General features: G+C 43.2%; 1 long non-coding RNA gene across 1 annotated transcript; it reads right to left on the bottom strand.

Moving 5' to 3' along the window:
• Positions 1-1,460: 1,460 nt before the first annotated feature.
• Positions 1,461-14,108, bottom strand: LOC116645646. Its single transcript, XR_004301985.1, has 4 exons — positions 13,804-14,108; positions 12,623-12,817; positions 3,634-3,733; positions 1,461-3,540 (listed from the first exon to the last, which is right to left on the bottom strand). It is a non-coding gene; the product is annotated as an uncharacterized LOC116645646 (long non-coding RNA).
• Positions 14,109-14,387: the final 279 nt, after the last annotated feature.

The following is a 14,387-nucleotide window of genomic DNA, read 5'->3' as shown; positions in this document are numbered from 1 at the left end:
AACTGACTACACCACCCAGTTGACCCAATAAATTATTAATTTCATTCATAACCAACTTCTTTGGGATCACAGAGCTAATAATTAGGCACATTCTAATCTTTAGCATGAATATAAAGGAGGGCAACCAAATTCTACCAAACTTCTAATGTGGTGAAAGGTAACAACAATCTCAAACCCTCTGCAGAGAAAGGGGAACCCTCCTACACTGTTGGTGGGAATGCAAGCTGGTGTAGCCACTCTGGAAAACAGTATGGAGGTTCCTCAAAAAGTTGAAAATAGAGCTACCCTACGACCCAGCAATTGCACTACTGGGTATTATCCCAAACATACAAATGTAGTGATCCGAAGGGGCACCTGCACCCCAATGCTCATAGCAGCAATGTCCACAATAGCCAAACTATGGAAAGAGCCCAGATATCCATCGACAATGAAAGGATAAAGAAGATGTGGTATAGGGGCGCCTGGGTGGCTCAGTCGTTAAGCGTCTGCCTCCAGCTCAGGTCATGATCCCAGGGTCCTGGGATTGAGCCCCGCATTGGGCTCCCTGCTCCGCGGGAAGCCTGCTTCTCCCTCTCCCACTCCCCCTGCTTGTGTTCCCTCTCTAGCTGTGTCTCTCTGTGTTAAATAAATAAATAAAATCTTAAAAAAAAAAAAAAAAAGTGGTATATATATACACAATGGAATATTTTGCCAACATCAAAAAAATGAAATCTTACCATTTGCAACGATGCAGATGGAACTAGAGGGTATTATGCTAAGCAAAATAAGTCAATCAGATAAAGACAATTATCGTATGATCTCACTGATATGCGGAATTTGAGAAACAAGGCAGAGGATCACAGGGGAAGAGAGGAAAAAAATGAAACAAGAAGAAACCAGAGAGGGAGACAAACCATAAGAGACTCTTAATCTCAGGAAACAAACTGAGCATTGCTAGAGGGGAGGCGGGTAGGAGGGATGGGGTGGCTGGGTGATGGACACTGGGGAGGGTATGTGCTATGGTGAGTGCTGTGAATTGTGTAAGACTGGTGAATCACAGACCTGTACCCCTGAAACAAATAATACATTATATGTTGGGCGCCTGGGTGGCTCAGTCGTTAAGCTTCTGCCTTCGGCTCAGGTCATGATCTCAGGGTCCTAGGATTGAGCCCCGCATCGGGCTCCCTGCTCAGCAGGGAGCCTGCTTCTCCCTCTCCCACTCCCCCTGCTTCTGTTCCCTCTCACGCTGTGTCTCTCTCTGTCAAATAAAGAAATAAATCTTAAAAAAAAATAGTTTAAAAAAAAATAATACATTATATATTAATTTTTTAAAAATTAACAATTTTAAAAATCACAATAAAAAAATCTCAAATCCTCTAAAACACTCTGCAGGTTATATCCATAGGTTTTAAAGATGTACTCAAACAATTTTAAAAAGTTATCTCTTTTTAATAAAACATACATGGCTTACTTAAAGTCAACTAGTCTTTGCATTTAAGTTCCAAATGGTTTTGTCTTTACCAGCATAGTTAAAATCATCACTACAGAAAAACAGTAGGAAGTTTTGGGTGGTGGTAGCTGTTTCTCATAGATTGATAAATTCCAGCTTCATTTATCATATTTAGCCTAAAGAGATTAAGTACCTCCTGCTACAAAGCTTCTCATATTTGAATTTTCTCAGTTATTCCCATACCAGTTTGAATCCATCCTGAGAGTTAGAGGGAAAACTGGCAAAGACACTGGACTCTGGGTGTCCTGAAAAGGGAGGGAATGACCTGCTATTAATGCTTTGCATCCCAGGCCATGAGCCCTGCTGCCGCCTTACACGCTCAAACTGCTTTCGTAATAGTGTGGCTGACCTATACTCACATTCCTAGATGCAATGTTATCTAGGGTAACACTCGGTCACCTAGCCCAAGAAAGCATATAAGAATGCTCCACAGCAGCGTTGCTGGTATTAACCTAAATCTGGAAAAATCCAAATGCCCATCAACAGTAAAATGGGTCAAGTCTAGCCTACTCATAGAAAAGAGTACTCTACACAGTATGAATAAAACTACAGCTAAACAAATTGAAACAATGTTTCTCACACAAAAGTGCTAAGGAAATGATGCAAGTTACAAAGGACTAGATCCACGGGGAGTCTGCTTCTCCCTCTGACCCTCCCTCCTCTCATGTGCTCTCTCTCATTCTCTCTCTCTCAAATAAATAAATAAAATCTTTAAAAAAAAAAACAAAAAACAAAAAAAAACAAAGGACTAGATCCTTCTACATCAGTTCAAACACAGGTCAAACAAATGGTTATTTATGAACTCACATATGGGTGGTAAGGCTAGAGTTACAGTCAAAAATTATAGTCACAACTAAAAATGATATCAAAACGCATATTATAACAAAGTCACCATTAAAGATGAGAAAGATAGAGAGTTGGATAGAGGTCATCTGAGGTTCTATCCAGGTTCCTTAACAAGGGTGTCAATATACTGACCCTTCACTTTTTCATTATTCTTTATTATTTTTTTTTCAAGAAACACATTTATTTAGATTTTCTTGGTCACACAAACAGAGATATGAATATATCTAATGAACATCGTATTGTACATATCACTGTCATTTATGTATCTATGACTGGAAAAAACCCAGTACATTGGTTTTACATAGTCTTAGAAGCTAGTCCAACTTAAGTGCTCAGTGAAAGCTTGTTGAGTGAAATAACGGCACTGCCAAATGATTGTCTAGTCCATATTTAAACCTACAATCCCTTCATGATTTTGAATGTTCACCATCATGGCGTTACAGAATTTGTGTCTCCTTAGTGCCCGCAGTTCTTGCTCAGGCCACTTCGAAGAATGAAGAGGTAGACCAGACGAAGAGTGGTAGGCAGCAAAGCAAAGTTTACTGAGCAAGAGTACAAGGCTCCTGGAGAGTGGGGGCCCGAGTGGGTTGCCCCTGGAGTTTCTAAGTTTAGGGGGTTTTATGAGCTCTTTTGCTGAACTATCTTAAGCAATCAGTGTGTGCTGAGTTGTGCCAATCAGGGCTTTGGTCACATATCTGTCTACCTATTAGGTTCATGTCCATGTGCTGATTGTCTTTTTTTTTTTGCTGACATCTGGGGGCTTAGGTCTTAACTGCCCCTTGCCCATGATATTGACAGATGTTTTTGTGGTTAATTGTCTTATTTTAGGACGTTTTGCAGAAATCATTTCTGCAAAGGCTACAAAGCAGGATGTCAGTGTGGTCCTGTCTAAGCTGCAGAACAGGATGTCCATGTTATTTTATTTTAACTGTCCTGACTCCGTATTTTCTTGTTGGGGACCCTGGCCCTCACTACCTAACTGTCCAACTAACTCTTAACATTCCCCCCTCTGAAGACGTAACCCTAAACTGCTGGTAGGGAAAGGGGGCGATGACCAGTCTGCTTCCTGCTGGTTGGAGGCCATGTTGAAGAACGACAGTCAGGGTTTCATCCCCAGAGGTCTATCTAGTAGACCTGGTAGAAGTTGGTAGGGGCTGTCTCCATTTGTGGCTGCACAGACAGGACCATCTGTAGCCTGATGGACTCTAAACAAGAAGAGACAAATTAGATAAGGGCATTTAGAATATAAGGTCTGGAAAGGAGTAGAAGGGAGATGACTAATAGTGGGGCTCCTATACCAACAACACAGGTCAGGTGGTCTCTCATTTGGATTTCTCAGATAAGCTGGTGGCCCAAGTAGATGACCTCTCCTCTTTGTGGCTGTCTCTCAGGGCACAGCTGTGAGAGAAGGCAAAAATAAATAAAATTAGACATGTGGTAGCAGAATAATGGTATCCCAAAGTGTGTATATCCTAACGCCCAGATTCAGTGACTGTGACCTCACATGGTAAAAGGGACTCTAAACATAAGAGTAGAGAGGAAGGCAAGATGGTGGAAGAATGGGGGACCTTGTTTCATCTGGTAACTTGAATTTAGCTGGATACCTATCAAATCATTCTCAACACCCAAAAATTCAGCCTGAGATGTAAGAAAATATATCTGGAACTCCACAAGCAGAAAAGCAACAGCTTCTTGCAAGGTAGGAGGTGTGGAATCATGAATCTGTGGGGGAATATTGGAAGATCATCGAAGGGGGCAGGCAGCCTCCATAAGCTGGCTACTGGAAAGTGATATAACACTGGATTGCAAAATCAGAACCCTTAGAAATCTGCTCCAGTGAGAGACATCCTTTTCCGAAAGAGGCTCAGGGGATGAAAAGGGCAGAATTCTAGGTGGGTCACTGTGGTCTCAGGATCCCAGGAGACACAGAAAGAACCCGGGTGCCTGAATCAATAGCATGCCCAAGCAGCGGAGCAGGGAAACTGGTTATGGTCAGTGAGCCCAGGAGGGATTCTCAGGTCCAGTCGCCATAAACCAGGAGATGGGCCGGTCAGGAGACCACTCTTTGCCTAAGCACCCTGTAAAGGACTGGAACTTGCGGGCTGTTTACCATCCCCTGGGAGGGGCAAAATAGCTGCAAAGCAGGGTACATGAGGGAGCTCACAGTCTGAAAGACACAAAGTGATGTGACAGCTCACAGGTCCCTGGACTCCCCCAGGGAAGATTGCAGTAGAAGAGAACCCCAGGAGTCTGCAAACTTTGGTGCACACAGAAGTGGAGACTCTTTGACCTGGAGGGTTTACTGAAGAGGGGGACCACAAAAGTGCGGCTCTGGGCTGGAGATCTGGGCAAGGCCATTTTTGCTCTGACCCTCTGAAGTGGTGCAGAAAGCCTCCAGGGAACAAAAGCCACACAGACAACAAGCTTACATTCAGCCCATCCCCCTGACAAGGGGTGGGGCAACTCCGCCCAGGCAAAGACATCTGAAAGCAGCACTGCAGGCCCCTACCCCAGAAGACAGACTGGAAGAACAGGTGAAAGACAAAATTAGGGATCCCACAAGACTGTAAAACTCCAGCACCAGGCGAAAATAGAATATTGAGCTCCAGGTGTTTCCTCACGATTCCTTTATCCTTCACTCTAAAAATTTTTTTTTTTTTTTTTTTACCTTTTTCCCATTTCAACTAGATTCTTATTTTACCTACTTAGGTTTTTAAATCGTTTTCAACTTTTATTTTTTCACATCTACATTTTATAGATATATGCTTCAATCTAGTCCTTTTTTCATTCTATTCAATTTTATATATATATTTTATATATATATTATATATATAATATATATATATATAATATATATACAATATATATATGTAAGTTTTGCTTTCTTTGCAATTTTGGGATGTAGTGTCTTCTAACACATAGACCAAAATTCAATCAGGAACAAGTGGATATCCCTGCTTTGTCCACCCTGTGATATTATAATCTCTCTTTCTCCGCCTTTTACTATTGTTTTATTTCATTTTGGCTTTGTTTGCTTTTCTGTGGTGGCTTCTGAACACTTCGGATTTTTTCTAGGGTGCATTCTGCTTGAGTCATGGTTGATATTTTGGCCTCTGTTCATTCGCTCACCCATCCTTCCCTTGGACAGAATGACTAGAAGGAGGAATTCACAACAAAGGAAAGAACCAGAGGCAATGTTCTCTGCCACAGAGCTAATCGATAAGGATATAAGAGGTCAGAGATGGAATTCAGGATAGCAATTATAAAGTTAATAGCTAGCCTTGGAAAAAAAGCATAAATGACAATACAGAATCTCTAAGGGCGGAAATGAGCTCTAATCAGGCCAAAGTTAAAAATGCTATGAAAGAAGGGTACTAAATGAGAAAAATAGGCAGCCAAGAATACTTTATCCAGCTAGGCTGTAATTCAAAATAGAAGGAGAGATAAAAACCTTCCAGAACAGGGCGCTTGGGTGGCTCAGTTGGTTAAGTGACTGCCTTTGGCTCAGGTCATGATCCTGGAGTCCCTGGATCGAGTCCTGCATCGGGCTCCCTGCTCAGCAGAGAACCTGCTTCTCCCTCTGACCCTCTCCCTCTCATGTGCTCTCTCTCTCTCTCATTCTCTCTCTCCCAAATAAAAAAATAAAATCTTAAAAAAAAAAACAAAAAACTTCCAGAACAAATAGAAACTAAAAGAATTTGTGATCACCAAACCAGCCCTACAAGAAATATTGAAAGGGATCCTCAAAGCAAAGAGAGAGTCCAAAAGTAACATAGACCAGAAAGGAACAGAGACAATATACAGTAACAGTCATCTCACAGGCAATACAATGGCACTAAATTCATATCTTTCAGTAGTTACCCTGAATGTAAATGGGCTAAATGCCCCAATCAAAAGACACAGGGTATCATACTGGATAAAAAAGCAAGACCCACTGATATGCTGTCTGCGAGAGACTCATTTTAGACCCAAAGACACCTCCAGATTTAAAGTGAGGGGGTGGAAAACCATTTATCATGCTAATGGACATCAAAAGAAAGCTGGGGTGGCAATCCTTACTATAATAAGAGATGAGGAAGGACAGTATATCATACTTAAAGGGTCTATCCAACAAGATCTAACAACTGTAAATATTTACACCCCTAACATGGGAGCAGCCAATTACATAAGCCCATGAATAACAAAATCAAAGAAACACATCAACAATAGTACAATAATAGTAGGGGTCTTTAACACCCCTCTCACTGCAATGGACAGATCATCTAAGCAAAAAATCAACAAGGAAATAAGGACTTTAAATGACACAGTGGACCAGATGGACTTTACAGATATACTCAGAACATTCCAGCCCAAAGCAATAGAATACACATTCTGCTCTAGTGCACATGGAACATTCTCCAGAATAGATCACATCCTGGGTCACAAATCAGGTCTCAACTGGTACCAAAAGACTGGGATCATTCCCTGCATATTTTCAGTCCACAATGCTTTGAAACTCAAACTCAATCACAAGAGGAAAGTTGGAAAGAACTCAAATACATGGAGGCTAAAGAGCATCCTACTAAAGAATGAATGGGTCAACCAGGAAATTAGAGAAGAATTTTAAAAATTCATGGAAACAAATGAAAATGAAAACACAACTGTTCAAAATCTTTGGGATGCAGCAAAGGCAGTCCTAAGAGGAAAGTATATAGCACTACAAGCCTTTCCTAAGAAACAAGAAAGGTCTCAAATACACAACCTAACCCTACACCTGAAGGAGCTGGAGGAAGAACAGCAAATAAAGCCTAAACCTAGCAGGAGAAGAGAAATAATAAAGATTAGAGCAGAAATCAATGAAATAGAAACCAAAAGAACAGTAGAACAGATCAACGAAACAAGGAGCTGGTTCTTTGAAAGAATTAGTAAGATTGATAAACCCCTGGCCAGACTTATCAAAAAGAAAAGAGAAAGGAGCCAAATAAATAAAATCATGAATGTAAAAGGAGAGATCACACCCAACACCATAGAAATACAATTATAAGAACATATTATGAGCAACTATATGTCAACAAATCAGGCAATCTCAAAGAAATGGATGCATTCCCAGAGACGTATAAACTACCAACACTGAACCAGGAAGAAATAGAAAACCTGAACATACCCATAACCAGCAAGGAAATTGAAGCAGCAATCAAAAATCTCCCAACAAACAAGAGCCCAGGGCCAGATGGCTTCCCAGGGGAATTCTACCAAACTTTTTTTTTTTTAAGATTCTATGTATTTATTTGACAGAGAGAGACACAGCGAGAGAGGGAACACAAGCAGGGACAGAGGGAGAAGGAGAAGCAGGCTTCCCGCAGAGCAAGGAGCCTGACACAGGGCTCGATCCCAGGACCCTGCAATCATGACCTGAGTGGAAGGCAGACACTTAACAACTGAGCCACCCAGGTGCCCCTCTACCAAACATTTAAAGAAGAATTAATACCTATTCTTCTGAAACTGTTCCAACAAATAGAAATGGAAGGAAAACTTCCAAACTCATTTTATGAGTCCAGCATTACCTTGATCCCAAAACCAGACAAAGACCCCACCAAAAAGGAGAATTACGGACCAATATCCCTGATGAACATGTATGCGAAAATTCTCACCAAAATACAAGCCAATAGGATCCAACAGTACATTAAAAGGATTATTCACCACGACCAAGTGAGATTTATTCTTGGGCTGCAAGGTTGGTTCAACATTCACAAATCAATATGTGATACATTACATTAATAAAAGAAAAGACAAGAACCATATGATCCTCTCAATGGATGCAGAAAAAGCATCTGACAAAGTACAGCATTCTTTCTTGATTAAAACTCTTCACAGTGTAGGGATAGAGGGTACATACCTCAATATCATAAAAGCCATCTATGAAAAACCCACAGCGAATATCATTCTCAATGGAGAAAAACTAAGAGCTTTCCCCCTAAGGTCAGGAACACGGCAGGGATGTCCACCATCACCACTGCTGTTCAACATAGTGCTAGAAGTTCTAGTCTCAGCAATCAGACAACAAAAAGAAATCAAAGGCATCCGAATCAGCAAAGAAGAAGTCAAACTCTCACTCTTTGCAGATGATATGATACTTTATGTGGAAAACCCAAAAGACTCCACCCCAAAACTGCTAGAACTCATACAGGACTTCAGTAAAGTGGCAGGATATAAAATCAATGCACAGAAATCAGCTGCATTTCTATACACCAACAACGAGACAGAAGAAAGAAAAATTAAGGAGTTGATCCCATTTACAATTGCACCCAAAACCATAAGATACCTAGGAATAAACCTAACCAAAGAGGCAAAGGATCTGTACTCAGAAAACTATAGAATACTCATGAAAGAAATTGAGGAAGACACAAAGAAATGGAAAACATTCAATGCTCATGGACTGGAAGAACAAATATTGTGAAAATGTCTACACTACCTAGAGCAATCTACACATTCAATGCAATCCCTATCAAAATACCACCAACTTTTTTCACAGAACTGGAACAAATAATCCTAAAATTTGTATGGAACCAGAAAAGACCCTGAATAGCCAGAGGATTGTTGAAAAAGAAAACCAAAGCTGGTGGCATCACAATTCCAGACTTCAAGCTCTATTACAAAGCTGTCATCATCAAGACAGTATGGTACTGGCACAAAAACAGACACATAGATCAACGGAACAGAACAGAGAACTCAGAAATGGACTCTCAACTCTATGGTCAACTAATCTTCAACAAAGCAGGAAAGAATATCCAATGGAAAAAAGACAGTCTCTTCAACAAACGGTGTTGGGAAAATTGGACAGCCACATGCAGAAGAATGAAACTGGACCATTTCCTTACACCATACACAAAAATAGACTCAAAATCGATGAAAGAGGGCGCCTGGGTGGCTCAGTTGGTTAAGCGACTGCCTTCGGCTCAGGTCATGATCCTGGAGTCCCGGGATCGAGTTCCGCATCGGGCTCCCTGCTCAGCAGGGGGTCTGCTTCTCCCTCTGACCCTCCCCCCTCTCATGTGCTCTCTCTCTCCTCTCATCCTCTCTCAAATAAATAAATAATATCTTTAAAAAAAAATAAAAAAAAAAAAATCGATGAAAGACCTAAATGTGAGACAGGAATCCATCAAAATCCTAGAGGAAAACACAGGCAGCAACCTCTTCAACCTCAGTTGCAGCAACTTCTTCCTGGACACATCACCAAACGCAAGGGAAGCAACGGCAAAAATGAACTATTGGGACTTCATCAAGATAAAAAGCTTTTGCACAGCAAAGGAAACAGTCAACAAAACCAAAAGATAACCGACAGAATGGGAGAAGATATTTGCAAATGACATATCAGATAAAGGGCTGCTATCCAAGATCTATAAAGAACTTCCCAAACTCAAAACCCAAGGAATAATCTAATTAAGAAATGGGCAGAAGACATGAACAGACATTTCTCCAAACAAGACATCCAAATGGCCAACAGACACATAAAAAAGTGCTCAACATCACTCAGCAACAGGAAAATACAAATCAAAACCAGAATGAGATACCACCTCACACCAGTCAGAATAGCTTAAATTAACAAGTCCGGAAACGACAGATGTTGGTGAGGATGCGGAGAAAGAGGAACCCTCCTACACTGTTGGTGGGAATGCAAGCTGGTGCAGCCACTCTGGAAAACAGTATGGAGGTTCCTCAAAAAGTTGAAAACAGAGCTACCCTACGACCCAGCAATTGCACTACTGGGTATTTACCTCAAAGATACAAATGTAGTAATCTGAAGGGGCACCTGCATCCCAGTGTTCATAGCAGGAATGCTGAAGGAAAGTCCACTGGAGAAAAGCAGGGGTTTGGGGTGATGGAAGGTTCTCACCTTCAGCAGCAATGTCCACAATAGCCAAACTATGGAAAGAGCCCAGATATCCATCGACAGATGAATGGATAAAGAAGATGTGGTATATATATACAATGGAATATCACGCCGCCATAAAAAAAATGAAATCTCACCATTTGCAACGATGCGGATGGAACTAGAGGGTATTATGCTAAGCAAAATAAGTCAATCAGAGAAAGACAATTATCATATGATCTCACTGATATGTGGAATTTGAGAAACAAGGCAGAGAATCACAGGGGAAGAGAGGGAAAAATGTAACAAGAAGAAACCAGAGAGGGAGACAAACCATAAGAGACTCTTAATCTCAGGAAACAAACTGAGCGTTGCTGGAATGGAGGGGGGTGGGATGGTTGGGGTGGCTGGGTGATGGACATTGGGGAGGGTATGTGTTGTGGTGAGCACTGTGTGTTGTGTAAGACTGAGGGATCACAGACCTGTACCCCCGAAACAAATAATACATTATATGTTAATAATAAAAAACTAAAATTAAATAAATAAAATAAAATGCAAAGAAGTGTTAGCATATGATGGATTCATTTAACAGGTTGACTAGAATATGAATAAAAATAGCTTTTTTGTTTGTTTGTTTAAAGATTTTATTTATTTATTTGACAGAGAGAGACACAGCGAGAGAGGGAACACAAGCAGGGGGAGTGGGAGTGGGAGAGGGAGAAGCAGGCTTCCCGCGGAGCAGGGAGCCCGACGCGGGACTCGATCCCAGGACCCTGGGATCATGACCTGAGCCGAAGGCAGACGCTTAACGACTGAGCCACCCAGGCGCCCCTAAAAATAGCTTTTTAAGATGAAAAAAATGGTACATCTGTGGAAACAATATGATGACTCTTCAAAAAATATAACACAGAATTCTGCTTCAGCATATGTACCCAAAAGAACTGAAAGCAAAGACTTGAGCAGATATTCATGTGTCCTTATTCAGAGCAGCATTTTTCACAACAGCCAAAAGGTGGAAGAAACCCAAGTGTCCATTAACAGATGAATGGATAAGCAAATTGTGGTATATACATAATGGAACACGATTCAACCTTAAAAACGAAGGGATGAGGTGGCTGGGTGATAGACATTGGGGAGGGTATGTGCTATGGTGAGCGCTGTGAATTGTGCAAGACTGTTGAATCACAGATCTGTACCTCTGAAACAAATAATGCAATATATGTTAAGGAAAAAAAAAAAAAGAAGATAGTAGGAGGGGAAGAATGAAGGGGGGGAAATCGGAGGGCGAGACGAACCATGAGAGACGATGGACTCTGAAAAACAAACTGAGGGTTCTATAGGGGAGGGGGGTGGGAGGATGGGTTAGCCTGGTGATAGGTATTAAAGAGGGCACGTTCTGCATGGAGCACTGGGTGTTATGCACAAACAATGAATCATGGAACACTACATCAAAAACTAATGATGTAATGTATGGTGATTAACATAACAATAAAAAAGTAAAAAAGAAATATAGTGTTATTAAGAAAAAATACTTTTCAAATATACTTTAAGCATACTTTAGAGTACTTATTTTCATTAAGATCATAAATTATGCAAAAAAAAACAAAAAACAAAGGGAGTTCTGACACAGGCTACAATACGGATTGAACCTGGAAGTCATTACGCTGAATGAAATCAGCCAGTCACAGAAGGACAGATACTGTATGATCCCACTTATATGAAATATCCAGAGACACAAAGTAGAATGTGGCTGCAGGGGCCAAGAGGAAAGGGGAATGGGGAGTTGGTGTTTCAAGCAAGCAGAATCCCCCTCATGGAGAAGGAAAAAGTTCTGGAGAATGATGTACAGCCATGTGAATTCAGCTAAGGCCAGAGAACTGTGTACCTGAAATGTTTTAAGTGGTCAATGTTATTTATGTTTAGTCACAGTGAAAAAATGAAGGACTGACACATGTCACAACATGGATGGACACTGAAAACAGTCCTAGTGACAGAAGCCAGACAGAAAAGGCCACCCAGATTGGAATCATCTTGCTCTTTACATCCATCAAGGTTACCCAAATAAGGGAAAGTCTTGGGAGCAGTTCCAGAAACAGAAAACTGGATCTGAATGGAAAAGGACATTTCAGACCGTGGGGCAGGTGGTGACAGTTGAAGTGGGCCTGTGGTCTGAGTTACAATGTGGAAACCGCCTTGGTTTCCTCATTTAGTGTTATGTAGTGGTTCCAAGGAAGAGTGTCCCTGTTTTGGGTAAAACACACTGAAGCATCCCGTGTGAAGTGACAAATGTGGTTAAGAAACGACAACTGGGGGGTCTGAGTGTGGGATAAAGAGTATTTCTGCGCGGTGACAGGTTTATTGCACTTTGAAATCACCGCAGTCAATTACTCTTCCAAACAACCATGACAGCACCAGGTCACAGAAGCAGGGACACCAACCTTCGTGATGGTGGCCAAGCCCTCCCAGATCCAGTTCACCCACGTGGAGAGGCCACTCGCCCTTGTAGGAGGCCACATGTTAGCAAGAGACTCGTGGGAGGATTAAATCGGCGGCCACTGTGTCTTGGGTGCAGTAGAAGCAGTGGGATTTGGAATTCCAATTTTCCACAACGCTCCACCAAAAACTGGTTAGAACTGTAAAAATGCATGAAGGGAAGCCTCAGTAAAGTGGACTGGGGATGCTAGAAGGGGACGCTGGAGGGGGGAGCCTACCACTCAGGGTCAATTACAGGAACAACTGTCAGTTACAGAACCAACATTAGAAGCCTCCACAGGAGAGACTCATCAGTTACAGGCCCCAGAAGGGAAGATGTAGGTTTCATCTCCTCCAAGAAATCCACCACCCCTGCAGCTCAGCGGGTGAGAACCTTCCATCACCCCAAACCCCTGCTTTTCTCCAGTGGACTTTTCTTCAAAACAACCCTCCCAACTTCCCCCACCTCTCCACGAAATACTGAACAGGTGACAGACCTGTTCTCTCACACCCCCCGTGAGACACTGAAGACAGACATCGAGGGAGACACACGGAGATGGGAAGACACCCTGTGCTCACGGAAGAACCGACACTGTGAAAATACCTACTCTCCCCCACCTTCTCCATGAAATACTGAACAGGTGACAGACCTGTTCTCTGACACCCGTGAGACACTGATGACAGACATCGAGGGAAACACACGGAGACGGGAAGACACCCTGTGCTCACGGAAGAACCGACACTGTGAAAATATCTACTCTCCCCAAAGCCGTCTACAGAGTCCGCGCCGGCGCTACGGAACTTCCAGGACCGAACCGACAACCCTGAAGCGGGTGTGGACTCAGGGAAGGACCCGGCAGGGCTGAGGCGGTGGGAGCACGAGCACAGCGGCGGGCAGCCGCCCCCTGACCGCAGACTGCCGGAGGAGCCCCAGGAACCGAATCCGTGTGGCGCATAAACACCAGCGCATGTACCCCCGGAGCGGATCCGAGCCCAGAAAGGGGAGACCCGACAGCCCCGCGCACAGCACCCCCGGGACCCCACGTCACCGCACACAAAGCCACAGACACACCACCATCTACACAGCGCGCCCTTCCTGTGAGCTCGCACCCCCTTGGCAGTCCCAGCTCAGGCGACTTCTCCTCACCTTCTCCTCCTGGGGCGGGTCCTGAGGCCGGGCTCCTGTCCGTGTACACACGGACCCACATCCTCCACAGCGGGTTTTGTCGGTGTGGATGCGGCCCCACGTCCTCCAGTGGGTCCTGAGTAGGCCGGGCTCCTGTCGGTATGGACACGGCCTCACGTCCTCCTGAAGCTCCCACAGAGGGTCCTGAGGAGGCCGGGCTCCTGTCGGTGTGGAGGCGGTCCCACGTCCTCCCAAACCTCCACAGCGGGTCCGGAGGAGGAGGGCCTCCTAGCACCGCAGGCAGAGATGAAGCCGCCTGAGCGCGCATGCGCCGCACGGGTTGGGCAGCTGGGCTCGGGCGCCCCCTGCGACCAGTGGAGGCAGTGCAGGACTCGGTGCGCTCAGTTCAGGGGAGGCACCGACCCCTTCCCCGGGGGCCAGCTGAATCCGATAAATTTTGGGAACTTCCTAACTGAAATGGAGTACAATATCCCGGCTTCTCTAGAAATACTTAAAGAACAATTACTTGGAAAGCATATAGAATAAAATGAAACGTAGACCAAAACTTTACAACTTACACCAAAATTCACACCAAATTGTACATA

Source organism: Phoca vitulina, unplaced genomic scaffold (assembly GCF_004348235.1).
Source record: "Phoca vitulina isolate PV1807 unplaced genomic scaffold, GSC_HSeal_1.0 scaffold33, whole genome shotgun sequence".
NCBI classification, from domain to species: Eukaryota; Metazoa; Chordata; class Mammalia; order Carnivora; family Phocidae; genus Phoca; species Phoca vitulina.
This window is presented reverse-complemented; position numbering and strand designations above follow the sequence as displayed.